At 44.6% G+C, this 13,024-nt stretch overlaps 1 protein-coding gene across 3 annotated transcripts in view; it reads left to right on the top strand.

Moving 5' to 3' along the window:
• The first annotated feature begins 2,711 nt into the window (after positions 1-2,711).
• The window catches only part of FGGY (FGGY carbohydrate kinase domain containing), a 564,284-nt gene continuing 553,971 nt past the window's right edge, over positions 2,712-13,024 (top strand). Inside the window, exons 1-2 of one of the 3 annotated variants that reach the window (XM_045291915.1) lie at positions 2,712-2,794; positions 9,214-9,446. The gene's annotated coding sequence lies outside the window, so the exon portion shown is untranslated. Of the gene's footprint in view, positions 2,795-4,960; positions 5,007-8,924; positions 9,008-9,213; positions 9,447-13,024 lie in introns of those variants that run through there. The other 2 variants (XM_045291914.1, XM_045291916.1) reach the window with 2 other exon arrangements.

The raw sequence follows: 13,024 nt of genomic DNA, 5'->3' as shown, positions 1-13,024 counted from the left end.
CAACAAATGTACATATGTGCTTGACACAATGGATGTATGTATGGATTGTGATAAGAATTGTACAAGCCCCCAATAAAATGATTAAAAAAAAAAGACTTGTCTTCAAACAAGCGACCATGTAAGTGAGGTGTCCACTAAGTCTACAGGGAAGGAACACACCAGTCTGTGTGACCTGGGGAATGCAAATAAGAAAACTCAAATCTGAAGTAGGGGGTCAGATCACAGTTTGAATTGTAAACACCTGGTTTTCAGAAGGCTATGGATGACAATGAAAATCCAAAATCCATGTGCAGGGTCCACACATGGACAAAGCCTCTGACCATAGTTGAGGGTGTGAATAGCCCTGTTATCATACAGAGAGCATTGTAAAGTCAATTATGGAAGACATAGGTAGGTTAAAATGTAATATTTTATCATTAGATCTTCCTTTTGATACCTTTTAAAGTTGTTTCCATTTAAAATAAAATGAAAGGAAAATATACAAGACTAAGCCTCTGGTGAATCTCCTCTGACCATAGACTAGGGGTGTGAATAGCCTTGCTACCATATAGAAGGCAATGGAAAGTGGATTATTACAGATGAAGTTAAGTTAAAATTTAACAACTTATCATTTGGTATCCTTTTTGATCCATTTTATTTTTTCTCATTTTTAATATTTTATGCTTTCTTCTCATTGAGGTTTTTATCTGTTTTACTTGGTTATTGTCAGTTTTGTTATTGTGGTTGTATTTTTTTTTTTTTTGGTATATGAAATACAATGTAAGCAAATCTATAGAGTCAGTAACTAAATTAATGGCTTCTTGGGAGTATGACAGGAGGTTGTGGGAGGATGGCAAACTAATAAGAATGAGTACAAGCACAATGCACATGTTAGAAAATTGATGTGGTGATTATTGTACCACTCTTCTTGATGTGATTGCATTATTTAATTGTATAGTGTGTGAATTATATGTCAATAAAACTGTTGAAATGAAACATAAACTTCTTCCTAATACCCTCTTGATCGGCCTGTGTTCTTCAAGAAAATCTATCAGTTTTACATCTTTGGAATCTGTAAACCCCAACCCCAAACAAACCAATAGACAAAAAATTACTTCACTAATTTATAATAGGCATCACCATCACCATTGCTTGCTGTGGAGTCGAGTCTGAGTCAAGTATGGCAGTGTAGTATTGTGTTCAATAGGTTCATTAGTCACTGGTTTTTGGAAGTAGATTGCCAGGCCTTTCCTTGGTAGCACCTCTGGGTGGATTAAAAACACCAACAATTCTGTGATCCATCACCAGATCTTTGGGTATTTTGCTGTAAATGAAAGGGGGACTGTCATGTTGGAGAAACAAGAATGTAAACATAAATGAGGATCCTTGTAGAATGCCTTTAGCCTGGCGGAGCCTCAGTGTCTTTAGCTGTAAAGTATTTTTGAAGTTGTTGTGGGGAATAACAGAGCATGAATACCACACACAAGCCAATTCAATGAGATAATTGTTATGACTTACTTCTTGTAACTGGTGTGCCCTTGGAAAACTACTTCCCTTTCCTTGGCCTCAGTTTGCTTTTCCAATAAAACAAAGCATTTGGGATCAATGGAAGCTAAGTTTATCTTCCAAATCACGGTTCTGTTACTATGGGGCGTTCTCTCTCTCTCTCTCTCTCTCTGTGTTTTAATGGAAATAGTTCCCATTGGAGTTTACCTTGGCGTTCTCCCCCTGGTTATAGACAAACTATGGTTCCTTTTTTGACTCTCCACATCTGTAAAGCAGTGATAAATTACAGTACCTAGATCACTGAAAAGGGAAGGGTTACTTAAATTAGATAGATGTGTCCATTATCCACCAGACTCCACATTTCCCAACACATGGATTTGTGTGCATAATGCTGTGCCTACCTCACAGGGCTGGCCAGAGGGCTGTGTGAGTAAATCTCTGTAAAGCATGAAGGACAAAACCTGGCACAAAGCAAGCATTCACCAATTATAAGCGTTTCATAAACATATATATGCATAACTTTATGTATTAACACATGCATACATATATCTTTAATACTGGCATGTCTTTGTGCTCAATAAATGAGCCAGGGAGTGGAATTATAGAATTCACATTTGGCACACACACACGAGGGGAAATAAACCCAGCACAGGGCAGAGTAGAATGTACCTTTAAAAAAATGTTTTAAGGGAGTAGAAAGCCTAGTCTTTTTCCTGCCAGTGCTTGGTGTAGTCCAACTGCAGACCGTGCGTTTAGCAGGCAAATGCATAACCACCACACCACCCAGAGTCCCTGGCATCAATCCAGATTCAGGGAATCTCCAAGCAACAATGCACCGGGCCTATTCTGTGCCTTTAAAAGTCCAGGAAAGCAAAAGCTCTGGAGGTGGCGGACTGGATAAATACGGGCCAATCTCGGGGCCGGTTCGAAGAGCCAATCGGAGCGCGCTTTACAAGGGCCTGGTCCCCTTAGTGGGCGTGGCCCTGGGCCTGGGCGGGGGCGGTGCTGCTGCCTCCAGTGGGGACCGCCCCGTTGCTGCGCAGTGCAGTACCGCGCAGCTCATTGCAGAGCCTGGCTGGCTACAATGTAATTTCAGATTGGACAAGTAAGTGGCTCTCCTCCCAGTCCCACGTGTGCAAGAGGGGCTTGCAGGAGCTCAGCTCACACGTCCGGGAAGAGGTTGCTCCTGCCCGAAAGGGCCTTCCTCCCGTTTTCCAGCGGCCGCTGCCCCTCTGCCCGCACTCACAGCCTCACACCAGCCAGGCCTTGGGCTTCCGGGCGCTGTGGAGTCCCCTCTGCCAGTTCCTTGGTGAGGATTCTGGGCACCAAGGATTGGCCCTTTACTGCATCTCCAAGGTTACCCAAGAAAGGTGTGGGAGCTAGAATCAGCTCCCAGTTAATTATATCCAATCCCTCTCTTCCTCACCTTTCCTGGCCCAATTTCAGGACAGTGCGATTTTCCCCTGGCATTATTTCCGGAGCCTCTTTAGCTCATACGTGGTTAACTTAGGCATTTTAAGGCTGGTACTGTATTCAGCAGGCTTAGCAGTTCAAAACCCCCAGCTGCTCTGCGTGAGAAAGATGAGGCTTTCTACTTCCACAAAAACTTACAGTCTCGTGGGACCCACAGGGACAGGGCTCCTCTGTCCTGAAGGGTCCCCTTGAGTCGGAACGGACTCGATGGCAATTGGGACCCTGTCTGAGGCACAGTTTAGTCTAGACGTTCTCTCACTGATAAGGTAGAATTCCCTTGCTCCGAAAGGGAGATCTGCCTCTTTTATGAATTTCACTTTTCTAAGGGGCACTATCCCACGAAAACCCTTGTAATACCTTAACACCTATTTTGTTCCCAAACGAAAAGGACCAGTCAATATCAGAACATGGGCAAGTTGTTTTCTTGATGTTGGTTTTTAAAAATTTGACATCTGGAGGCAGAAAGTGACTATGCTTCTTAGTTTGTGCTATTATTTAAATGGCAAAGTTTTGCTTGCTCTCCCCAATCTTTTCCTATGATTCAACAAATGATTAATTTTTTTTTTTAAAGCTAAGCTAGTGTTCTGTTAATGAATCCCTCAGACTTGATTCCACTTGGTGACACTGCCTGGCTATGGGAAGGGCCAAAAGCAGCTGAAGACTTGGTGGGAGGCTCTGACTGTCCTTCAGGTTTGCTGGGGGTACAAACCCCACTCACTTACTGCCTTTGAACAGAAGTGATAAAACAAGCCTGGACGTGGGGCAAGGGGAGGAGGTCAGGAACCGCTCTGGCAGGATTTGGAAGTTCAGACTTGTGTTTGGGGAGAAGGGACTAACCCAGAGGTGGAGAATTGTGTCTCTGGATGAATTAAGCTTTCTGGGAGGAGATCTGAGCCTTCTTTCAGCCTGTGATAATTTTTTGCTATAGGCCTTGCCTTTTCTTGAAATCAGGTTCCTGGTCCCTGCCCTTTCTCTGGGTTCAAATCACAGTTAATTACTAGCTAGTTTTAAAACAATTTGAAATAATGATTCTTGCCTTTTAACTCTTAGCTAGTGTAGCACCCCCTAAGGGGATTTTAACTAATCGTGTTTGCCAAAAGGTACTACAGAGGTCACTTAAGCTCTGCCCCTTGCACCCTTTTATAAGGTGGGATAGAGACGCACCCAAGTGATGGGAGAGGAGGTCAACCAAAGCATTTCTTCCATTCACTCATTTGTTCCCTCATTCTATGGTACTTGCTCTGGGCCAGGACTGTACCAACACAAACCAATTATCAGCCTCCTTGTAGGGCAGAGTAAAGTCGCCCCAGAGAGTTTCCAAGACTAAGCCTTTATAGAGACAAATTACTACATTGTTCTTCCATGGAGCAGCTGGTGGGTTTAAACTGCTAGCCTTTAGATTAACAGTCAAGTGTCTTAACCTCTGTACCACTAAGCTTCATCACTGTGCTCCAAAACCCAAAACCAAACTCATCATCCAGTCGATGCGGACTCGTAGTGACCCTTTAGGACAGGGTGGAACAGGCCCTGTGGGTGACCGAGACTGTTAACTCTTTATGGGAGTAGACAACTCTCCATCTTTCTCCCAAGGAGCAGCTGCTGGTGGTTTTGAACTGCTAACCTTGTCGTTATCAGCCCAACACGTAAATACTACCCTACCAGGACTCTAGGCTTGGGAAAATAAGATGATGAGCATGACGTCTGTGTGTTTTCAAGCTAAGCTAGGTTATGAAGCTTGCTTTTGTGTGGGCAAGAGAAAGGCAAAAGGGCAAGGGCGGTCAGGAAGACAGCATGTTTGGGATGAAGTGGTCATGGCAGGTGTGGATGAGTGTGGTTGGAGCAGAACGTGGGAAGTGGGGAATCCACCAGGTTAGAGACTGGAAAGGGAGCTGGGGTCGTGTCAGGAAAGGTCTGATGAGTCTTGTAGACAGAGTTTGAAATCAGTCAGCTATGGAAATGATGTGGTCAGGTTTGTGATTTAAAAACTCAATTCTGGCTGCAGGGTAGAGCATGGCTAAGAGTGGAAACTGAAGAGGCTGTAATAACAGGTGAGTGATAGGTTAGGTCAATAATCATGGGGATGGAGAACAATGATGCAGTTAGAATGGTTGTTGTGAAATTATTGCCAGGATGTAGGGGATAAAGGAGGAATGTAGCAGATAGAGTACAATCAAGAACGAGAAAGGCATTCTTAACTGAGATTTTTAAAAAAGTTTTAAGTAAATCTTTATTGAGGTATAATTGGCATAAAGTAAATGATATACTTAAAGTGTTAAATTTGAAAAGTTCTGAAATATGTATCAGAAACGACCACAATCAAGGTAAAGAACATATCCGCTCCCCCACCCCCACCCCAAATATCTGTGGCATTTCGTAATTTCTTCCCACCCGATCCTCCTTCCCAACAACCCCACTCCCTGCCATCCTGACGATTCTGACTCAGAACAACCTGTGGGACCGAGAAGGCTGCCCCTACTAGTTTCCTAGGCTGGAAATCTTTACCGGAGGAGAAAGCTTCCTCTTTCTCCTGAGGAACGGTAGTGATTTTGAACAGTCGACCTTGAAGTCAGCAGCCCTATGGTAATCTGCTCTGCCACCAGAGCGCCTTAGTTCTAGCAGTCAGCGATCTGTTTTTTGCCACTATAGTTTAGATTTCAACCGTTGTATATCAGGATGAGTCATATATATATATATATATATATACACAAATATGTATATATATTTCTTTGTCTGTATGATTTCTTAGCATAATACTTTTGCAATTCCTCCATGTTGTATGTATCAGTAGGTTATTCCTTTTTTAACTGAGTCATAGCCGTTGTATGGGTAGACCATAATTTTTTTATCCATTTACTTGATGATGGGTATTTGAGTTACTTACCATTTTGAAGTATTCCAAATAAAGCTGCTCTGAACATTTGTGAAAAATCTTTGTATAGATACATGGTTAAATTTTTCTTGGTTACGAATAACTAGTACAAATGATGAGGATATGTTTTAACGTTTTAAGAAACAGCCAAATTGGATTCCAAAATGATACTGCCTTCTTTCCTGCAGTATATGAATGTTCCAGTTGTTGTCCAGCCTCACCAACACTTGGTGTGGTCACTCTGAAGGTGGACTCTGATGTGTGATCTCTCTGGGACCATTGTATTTTGTTGCCTGATGTCCAAACGTTTGAGAATCATTTTTTCCCTATGCTTTGTCTTACTTTTTAGTTGTTTTTTTTTTTTAAACATTTTATTAGGGGCTCATACAACTGTTATCCCAATCCATACACACATCAATTGTGTAAAGCGTATTTGTACATCATTTCTCAAAACATTTTCTCTCCATTTAAACCCCCGACATTAGGTCCTCATTTTTCCCCTCCCTCCCCGCTCCCCTCTCCCACATGAGCCCTTGATAGTTTATAAATGGGTATTTTGTCATATCTTGCCCTGTCCGACTTCTCCCTTCACCCACTTTTCGGTTGTCTGTCCCCCAGGGAGGAGGTCACACACAGTTCCATGTAATCGGTTCCCTCTTTCCTACCCATTCTCCCTTTACCCTCCCTGTTTTGCCACTCACACCACTGGTCCTATAGGGCTCATCCATCCTGGATTCCCTGTATTTTCAGTTCCTATCTGTACCAGTGTACCTCCTCTGGTCTAGCCAGTCTTGCAAGATAGAATTCGAGTCATGGTAGTGGGAGCGGGGAGGAAACCTTTAGGAACTAGAGGAAGGTTGTATTTCTCATCATTGTTACATCACACCCTGACTGGCTAATCTCCTCCCCGAGACCCCTCTGCAAGGGGATCTCCAGTGGCCTACTAATGGGCTTTGGCTCTCCACTCCGCACTGCCCCCATCAGGATGGCTAAATCTGGTTCTTGGCTCTCTACCTTGTCTGAAAATGGAGTGTCCAAGTGGAATTTCCGAAGAAAATGTGAAGAAGGGATTTTTAGAAGATGGGAATAAGGGACCCAGGGACTAGTAGTAATGGCGAGCTTCACGACTTCTGATCTAAAAGGACAAAGTGCAAGAAGTGCGTTAGGAGACAGAAGACACGTCCATTTAAGGATAATTTCAGTAAAGGAACTGGTTGGAAGGTCAGGGTAGTCTGAAACCCCGGGGCTAACAACAAGGTTGTTACATCTCTAGGTCTAACGGGGCAGAAGGGACCACTGCTGCTGTGGTGAGCTTAGCGTTGGGCTACTACCCATGGGCTTGCAGTTCAAACTTCTCAGTGGCTTCCCTGGAGAAAGATGGTGCAGGCTGCTCCTGGAAACATTGACACTCTCAGGACATGATGGAAGAGTTCCGCTCTGCCGTATAACAGGGTCCCGATGCGTTAGCATCGTCAACTCGCTGGCAGAGTAAAGGGACAGGCGGGGACAAAAGAAAAGGGACAAAAGGCAGAAATGTCATGGATCTGGATCTCTAAGGCTTTCTAACTCTGTCTTCCAGTGAGGTGTGGCTCATGGAGAATCTTAACAGAAATGTTGGGAGAGGGCTAATAGGAGGCTTCCTTCCCGAGAAGTTGCCTTGGACCAGCTGAACCGCTTGATCTAAGGTAGCATCCTCTCAAGGCACACTTCTCACAGGACTTCCTTCTTTTGGAGCAGTGGGCAGGTTTGAACGCTGACCTTGCAGTTAGCACCCTAGCACTTAACCCACTGCCCCACTAGAGATCCTTTACAGGTATCCATATAGTGATGTATATGAATGGTGGGTTTGGGTAGAGTAGGGAAGAACAGTAGAAATCATGCAGGCTAGCTGGGTTACCTGTGCCTTGACCATCTGGAATTGGGACTGAGCTGCATTGACATCTGTTGTCCACTAGATTGAGAGCTGTGTGCTGTGGAAACAGTTCAACTGGCCTTGGATGGAGAAGTAAGAAAAGACTGTTATGGGCTGCATATAGGGAGGGGGGGGGGGGAAGCTGAACAGACAAAATCTGTCAAATCAAGAATGATGTAAATAGATCAAACTCAAGTCTACATTACCAACTTCTGGGACTGTAGAATCATGTGATCAACTTTGATGGTAGACTGAGGCTTCTACCATTAAGATGTGTTGAAATTACCAAGTGACGCTGTGGAAAGATTTTGATGGGAGATAGAAATCCCACTCTGTGACCTCAGGCAAATGACCCAACTTCTGGGAACCCTAGTATCTCCTTTGGTCCGCTGAAGGGGGACACTCTTTAAAACCTCTCCAAAGCTTTTGGGGAGGTTTGCAAGGCCACTTACTAAGTTACTGATGCCGTGCCACAGGGTAAACACCAAGATGAGGAGTAGCTCAAAATGTAAGCTGGTTCAAGAAATAATTTGTATTGATGTAAAGGTACTTAATGAAACACCCAGAACAAAAACAAAGACAAACAAAAAACCCCGTAAACTCAATGCCAGCAAGTCAATTCCATCTTATGGAAACCTGACAGGATGGAGTCGAACAGCTTCCTAGGATTTTCATAGCTACTGACAGAAGCCGACTACCACATCTTTCTCCCATAATGCAGCTCGCTGGTTCACCCTACTAACCTTTCTCATGCCCACTTGCTGCAACACCACGGACCTTCATTTCAGGAAATGCTAGTCGTTTTGGAGTATTGGAATGTAAGGGATTGAAATGGGGGTTCCATTTAGACTAAATTTTAGAGAGAGAGGCTGGAACTAGAGCTGTATGAATCAAATTTGGTACCCGCCTGCCCCTTCTCCCCTGTGTTCCTGCAGCAATGTTCCGCTGCATGTCGAAATCAGGGATAGTCGGTTTTGTTGGGTCGAGTCAGTTCCAACTCCTCGTGACCCTGCGTACTATAGAAGAAACACTGTCCGGTCCTCCTGTGCCATCCTCACAGTCTTTCCTGCTTGGTCCCACAGTTACAGCCAGTGTGTCATGCCCTCTCATGGAACTTGAGCGTCCTCCTCTCTGTGGCTTACTCTCCGCCTTCCCCAGTGTGATGCCCTTGTCTAGGGACTGATCCTTTCTGATCACATGGCCAAACTACACGAGGAGTTTCACCCTCCTCCTTTCTGAGACAGATTTCAGTCGTCTGGCTGGTCAAGGTATGTTCAGTGTTCGTCCCCAGTGCCATAACGCAAAGGCGTAGTTCCTCTTTGATCTTCCTTATGGGTGTCCAGCTTTCATGTACACACGGGGCAATTGAAAATAACATGGTTTGGGTTAGGTGTATCTTAGTTTTCAAAGTATTATCTTAAGTTTTTAACATACAGCACCAAACCCTACCTATTCTGTTTTATTTTTTTTACAGACAGCCGGTGCTTAGAGGGCCCCAGGAAGGCAGTGGTGACCCTTCTGACGCCGGCAGGGTGCAGTGCAGCCACTCAGTCAACTGTATTTTCCCACATCCAGCAGAAGAGGAAGTCGGCTCTGGGACGAACTGGACGCCCCTCAGAACAGTGCCCAATTGAACTCTTCTCAGGCCTCCGCTGCATGAGGATAACGGAAACCTCCGGAAGTGAAACCTTGGATAAGGGAGTTAAGGTACAGAGCTTAGGCTTTACTGTGGGCAGTAAATGCATTAGGGATTGCTCACATGCATGAGGGGACTTCCAAAAGTCAGTGAAAAATTCCATTGTCTTTACATTCCTTTTTTTTTTTCATGAATTTTTAGAAGCGTTAGATACTTCAACCGCTTGTAGAGCCCATGAATGGGGCAAATAGTAAAGTGTTGGGTGACTGCTCGCCCAAAGTTGGTCCTTAAACCTACCCAGAGGTATGTTGGAAGAAAGGCCTGGCCATACAATGTCCAAAATTCCCAGCCTTGAAAATCCTCTGGAACACAGTTCTAGTTTGCAACACACCGGTCGTCTTGAGTGGAACTTGACTCACAACAGCTGGTTGGCTTGACTGGTTTTGGGTTATGTTTGTGGACTGGCAGAGTGTTCCTAAGTCTAATGTTTAATCTTCAAAGGAATCTTTTTTTTTTTTTGACGGGGCAACCTTTCATGTCAGACCTCAAAGTCATGGGTTCAGAAACAGAATAGGCCAAACGAGAACAGGCCAAAGACTTCAATCAGCCCCTGGCTACCTGTTGCCTCTTAGAAAAGAGCTTTGCAAGCTAATATAGAGAATGAATTTTCTCTTCTTTTTTTTTTTAAACCTTATAGGGCCCTTAGAAGTTTGGATCCACTAGATTTGGGGGAGGGAAAGGGCCGCCTTGAGCGCTACCTTAATTTGCAGGCATCTAACAGCAGTCATTAAGCTTGGTGGGTTCTTCTATTGTTTTAATTTGAGTCACTTTCTGGGAAAAGCCATGGGTTTCAGCCAGTATGCTAATGATAATGGCCTTGGTTTGAAGGTCTAGTAGTTTTAGGGAGAATCATTTCATAGTTAATAATGTCATCAAATCAACAGCAGCCTTTTGGAGAAGAACGAGACAGAGGAAAAGAAAATGCATATTTATTTAATTTACTGAGAACTCAAGAAGGCTAGGCTCTCATGGTTCACAAGGAGGAGTCCATGTCAGAGTAGGTCACTAAGTTTGCATGCAAGTTTGTTGTTGCTGTCAGGGGTTGTGTTAGACAGGGTTCTCTAGAGAGATAAAACCAAATTCCTGATAATATAATATATTTATTTATAAAGATAATTAGATATATAACGAAAAATGAACTGTTAAATCATATACAGATAAATATACAATACAAGAAATAAACAGTTAAATTAGAAAGCACTATAAATGGCTTAGTGCAACTCACGTCCGTGAGAGAAAGTTGAGAGACTAGCAGTCCTTCAAGTCTCTGTCTGATGCCAGATCTTCCTCTATTTGTAGAGAGAGCTAGGCTATGTCAGCACAGCAGCCAATCACAAGGCAGGTCACCAACCGCCAGTCCCCAGCTCCAGAGAAGTCTTAAAGGGACCTCAACTTACAGCAACACAGTCCACAGGCTAGGCATCCCACAGGCAGTGTAGCCTTTAAATTGAGGCACAGAACAAGCAAGGCAGCCGCACACTGGTCCGATGATCACAGAGCGAGAGACAAGAAAGGCAAGGCTCACCAAGCCATCCATCTCTCCGCCCCTCAGTCAATCCCACCTGCGTTTATCAGCCAGGCTGGCACAATAAACTATCTCAGGGGTTTAGCTTTGGAATTGGCATATGAGTGATTAAAATACAAGAACCCTATGCTTAGAAGCAGACTGGAGTTCTTGTGGCATAGTGGTTATGAGTTGGGCTGCTAACTGCAAGGTCAGCAGTTCAGAACCACCTGGGCTTTCTAATCCTGTAAAGAGTTACACTCTCAGAAACTCACAGGGGCACTTCTACTCTGTCCTACAGGGTCACTATGAGTCGGCAAAGGCTCGATGGCAGTCAGTTTGGTTTTTGGTTGAGTCAACCCTCCCTCTTCACACCCCTCCTCCCCATGCCTTTTGTGCCAACTGTAGCATTTTTCAGTTTCCAGAGACTTGGCATGAAAATAACCAAAAACCAAATCCAGTGCCATAAAGTAGATTCCTACTCAGAGCACCCCTCTATAGGGATCCCCAAAGTGTCAGTCTTCAGTCGCGTGTAGACAGCCTCATCTTCTTCCCAAGGAGCGACAGGTGGGTTTGAATGGCATGTAGTTCAACCATATAGCCAGCAACCCTACGCCTAACCCACAGCACCACCAGGCCTCCTTTGAAATGAGACTGGGAGACCCTAAATCCAAATATTTGCTTTTACAGAAATTAGTGTAAATTGGGTTCATGAAAGAGAGACTAACTGGTTGGTCCATTTGCCTGGATGGACTCCTACTAAGTCTTCCGTCTCCCCTCCAGGTGCCTTCCTGTGCTTCCTGTGGGTGGGACCCATGGTCAAGGGGGAGCCTGCCGCAGCGGGAGGAGGGCTTCAGCCACTAGCTTGACCATCTTTACTGGCTGCCCAGAGACTTGTTGCTGGTGCTCCCTAGAGCACTCCAGGGGCAGGGAGTCCTTAGAGTTTTTATTTTATTTTTCTCATTTTATTATGTTACAATTTCTTTCCTCCCCTCGTTATTCCCCAGCATTACACTATATTGTCTTTCTCTCAAGGTGTGAGTAAGTATGGAGTAGAATGTTGTTGGTTGGTAGTTTATCTTTTCTACATCAGGATTTATAGTGGTACGAGGTAGTATTAATCAGAGCTGGGAAAGGCTTTCTAATGGCCGAAGGTCTATAAATGTTTCACGGCATGGGTGGTTTTGAAAGTTCCTTCTGAAGTTTGACGAGGAAGAAGGGAATTTGGTTAGTCTGAGAAATGTGGTGCATAACCTAAAGCTGTTGGTGGTGGTTTGAAGCCAGGCAGCACCTCCACAGAAGATGGACCTGCCCATCTGCCTCTGTCAAGGCTGCAGCCTGGAAAGCTCTGTGGAGAGTGCTAGTCTGTAACATGGGGTCGCTGTGCTTCACAATTGATTTGATGGCGTCCGACCAGAGCAGTAACAGCAGGAGTGAGTGTGGGAGTCCCTGAGTGGTCGACATGATAACTCCCTCGGCCGCTGGGTGGAGGTCCGGATTGTGAAGGAGCTCAAAGGCACTAGGTGCTTGCCATAGGAGAGGCTTCTGCCAGAGATTCAGGCCAGACGCCGTTTAGTTTTTGTTTTTTTTTCTTTCCTCTGTTCACTGCTTAATCTGAGCTGATTTTGAAAGCGAGCTAGCAGCATTACCCCAGGAAGCCTGCAGGCGCCCTCCTCCCTCCCTTCCTCATGCTTCTGGGAAGAACATGCACTCAGGTTGGCCCTCAGAACCATCCCTCGAGAAAACTGCTAAGTAACTCAAGCTTTCTGATCAGCAAAATCATGCTTGAGTGAGTCTTGCCATTGCCTTGTGTGTGTTAAAGTCTGATTTTGTAAATGTTCACCAACCAGGATGTTCTCGTGAGTTCCCGGATCCACCATGGTTAAGCTCCGTGCACGGAGCTTTCTTTCTCTGTTGCATTTTGGTGCAACCGTACAAGGCGCTTGTATCCAGTCCTGGATCATTTTGTTTCTTCAATAAACTCTTTAATTTTACAGATGCCCCAGTCTGCTCATTGACAGAGTCTACCCAGAGGCAACTCAGAAAAGCATCCTGTCAATCTGCTTCTGAAAAACCAGCCCTTAT

This window comes from Echinops telfairi, unplaced genomic scaffold (assembly GCF_000313985.2).
Source record: "Echinops telfairi isolate 266 unplaced genomic scaffold, ASM31398v2 ScPeMD7_443;HRSCAF=831, whole genome shotgun sequence".
Taxonomy (NCBI): Eukaryota; Metazoa; Chordata; class Mammalia; order Afrosoricida; family Tenrecidae; genus Echinops; species Echinops telfairi.
This window is presented reverse-complemented; position numbering and strand designations above follow the sequence as displayed.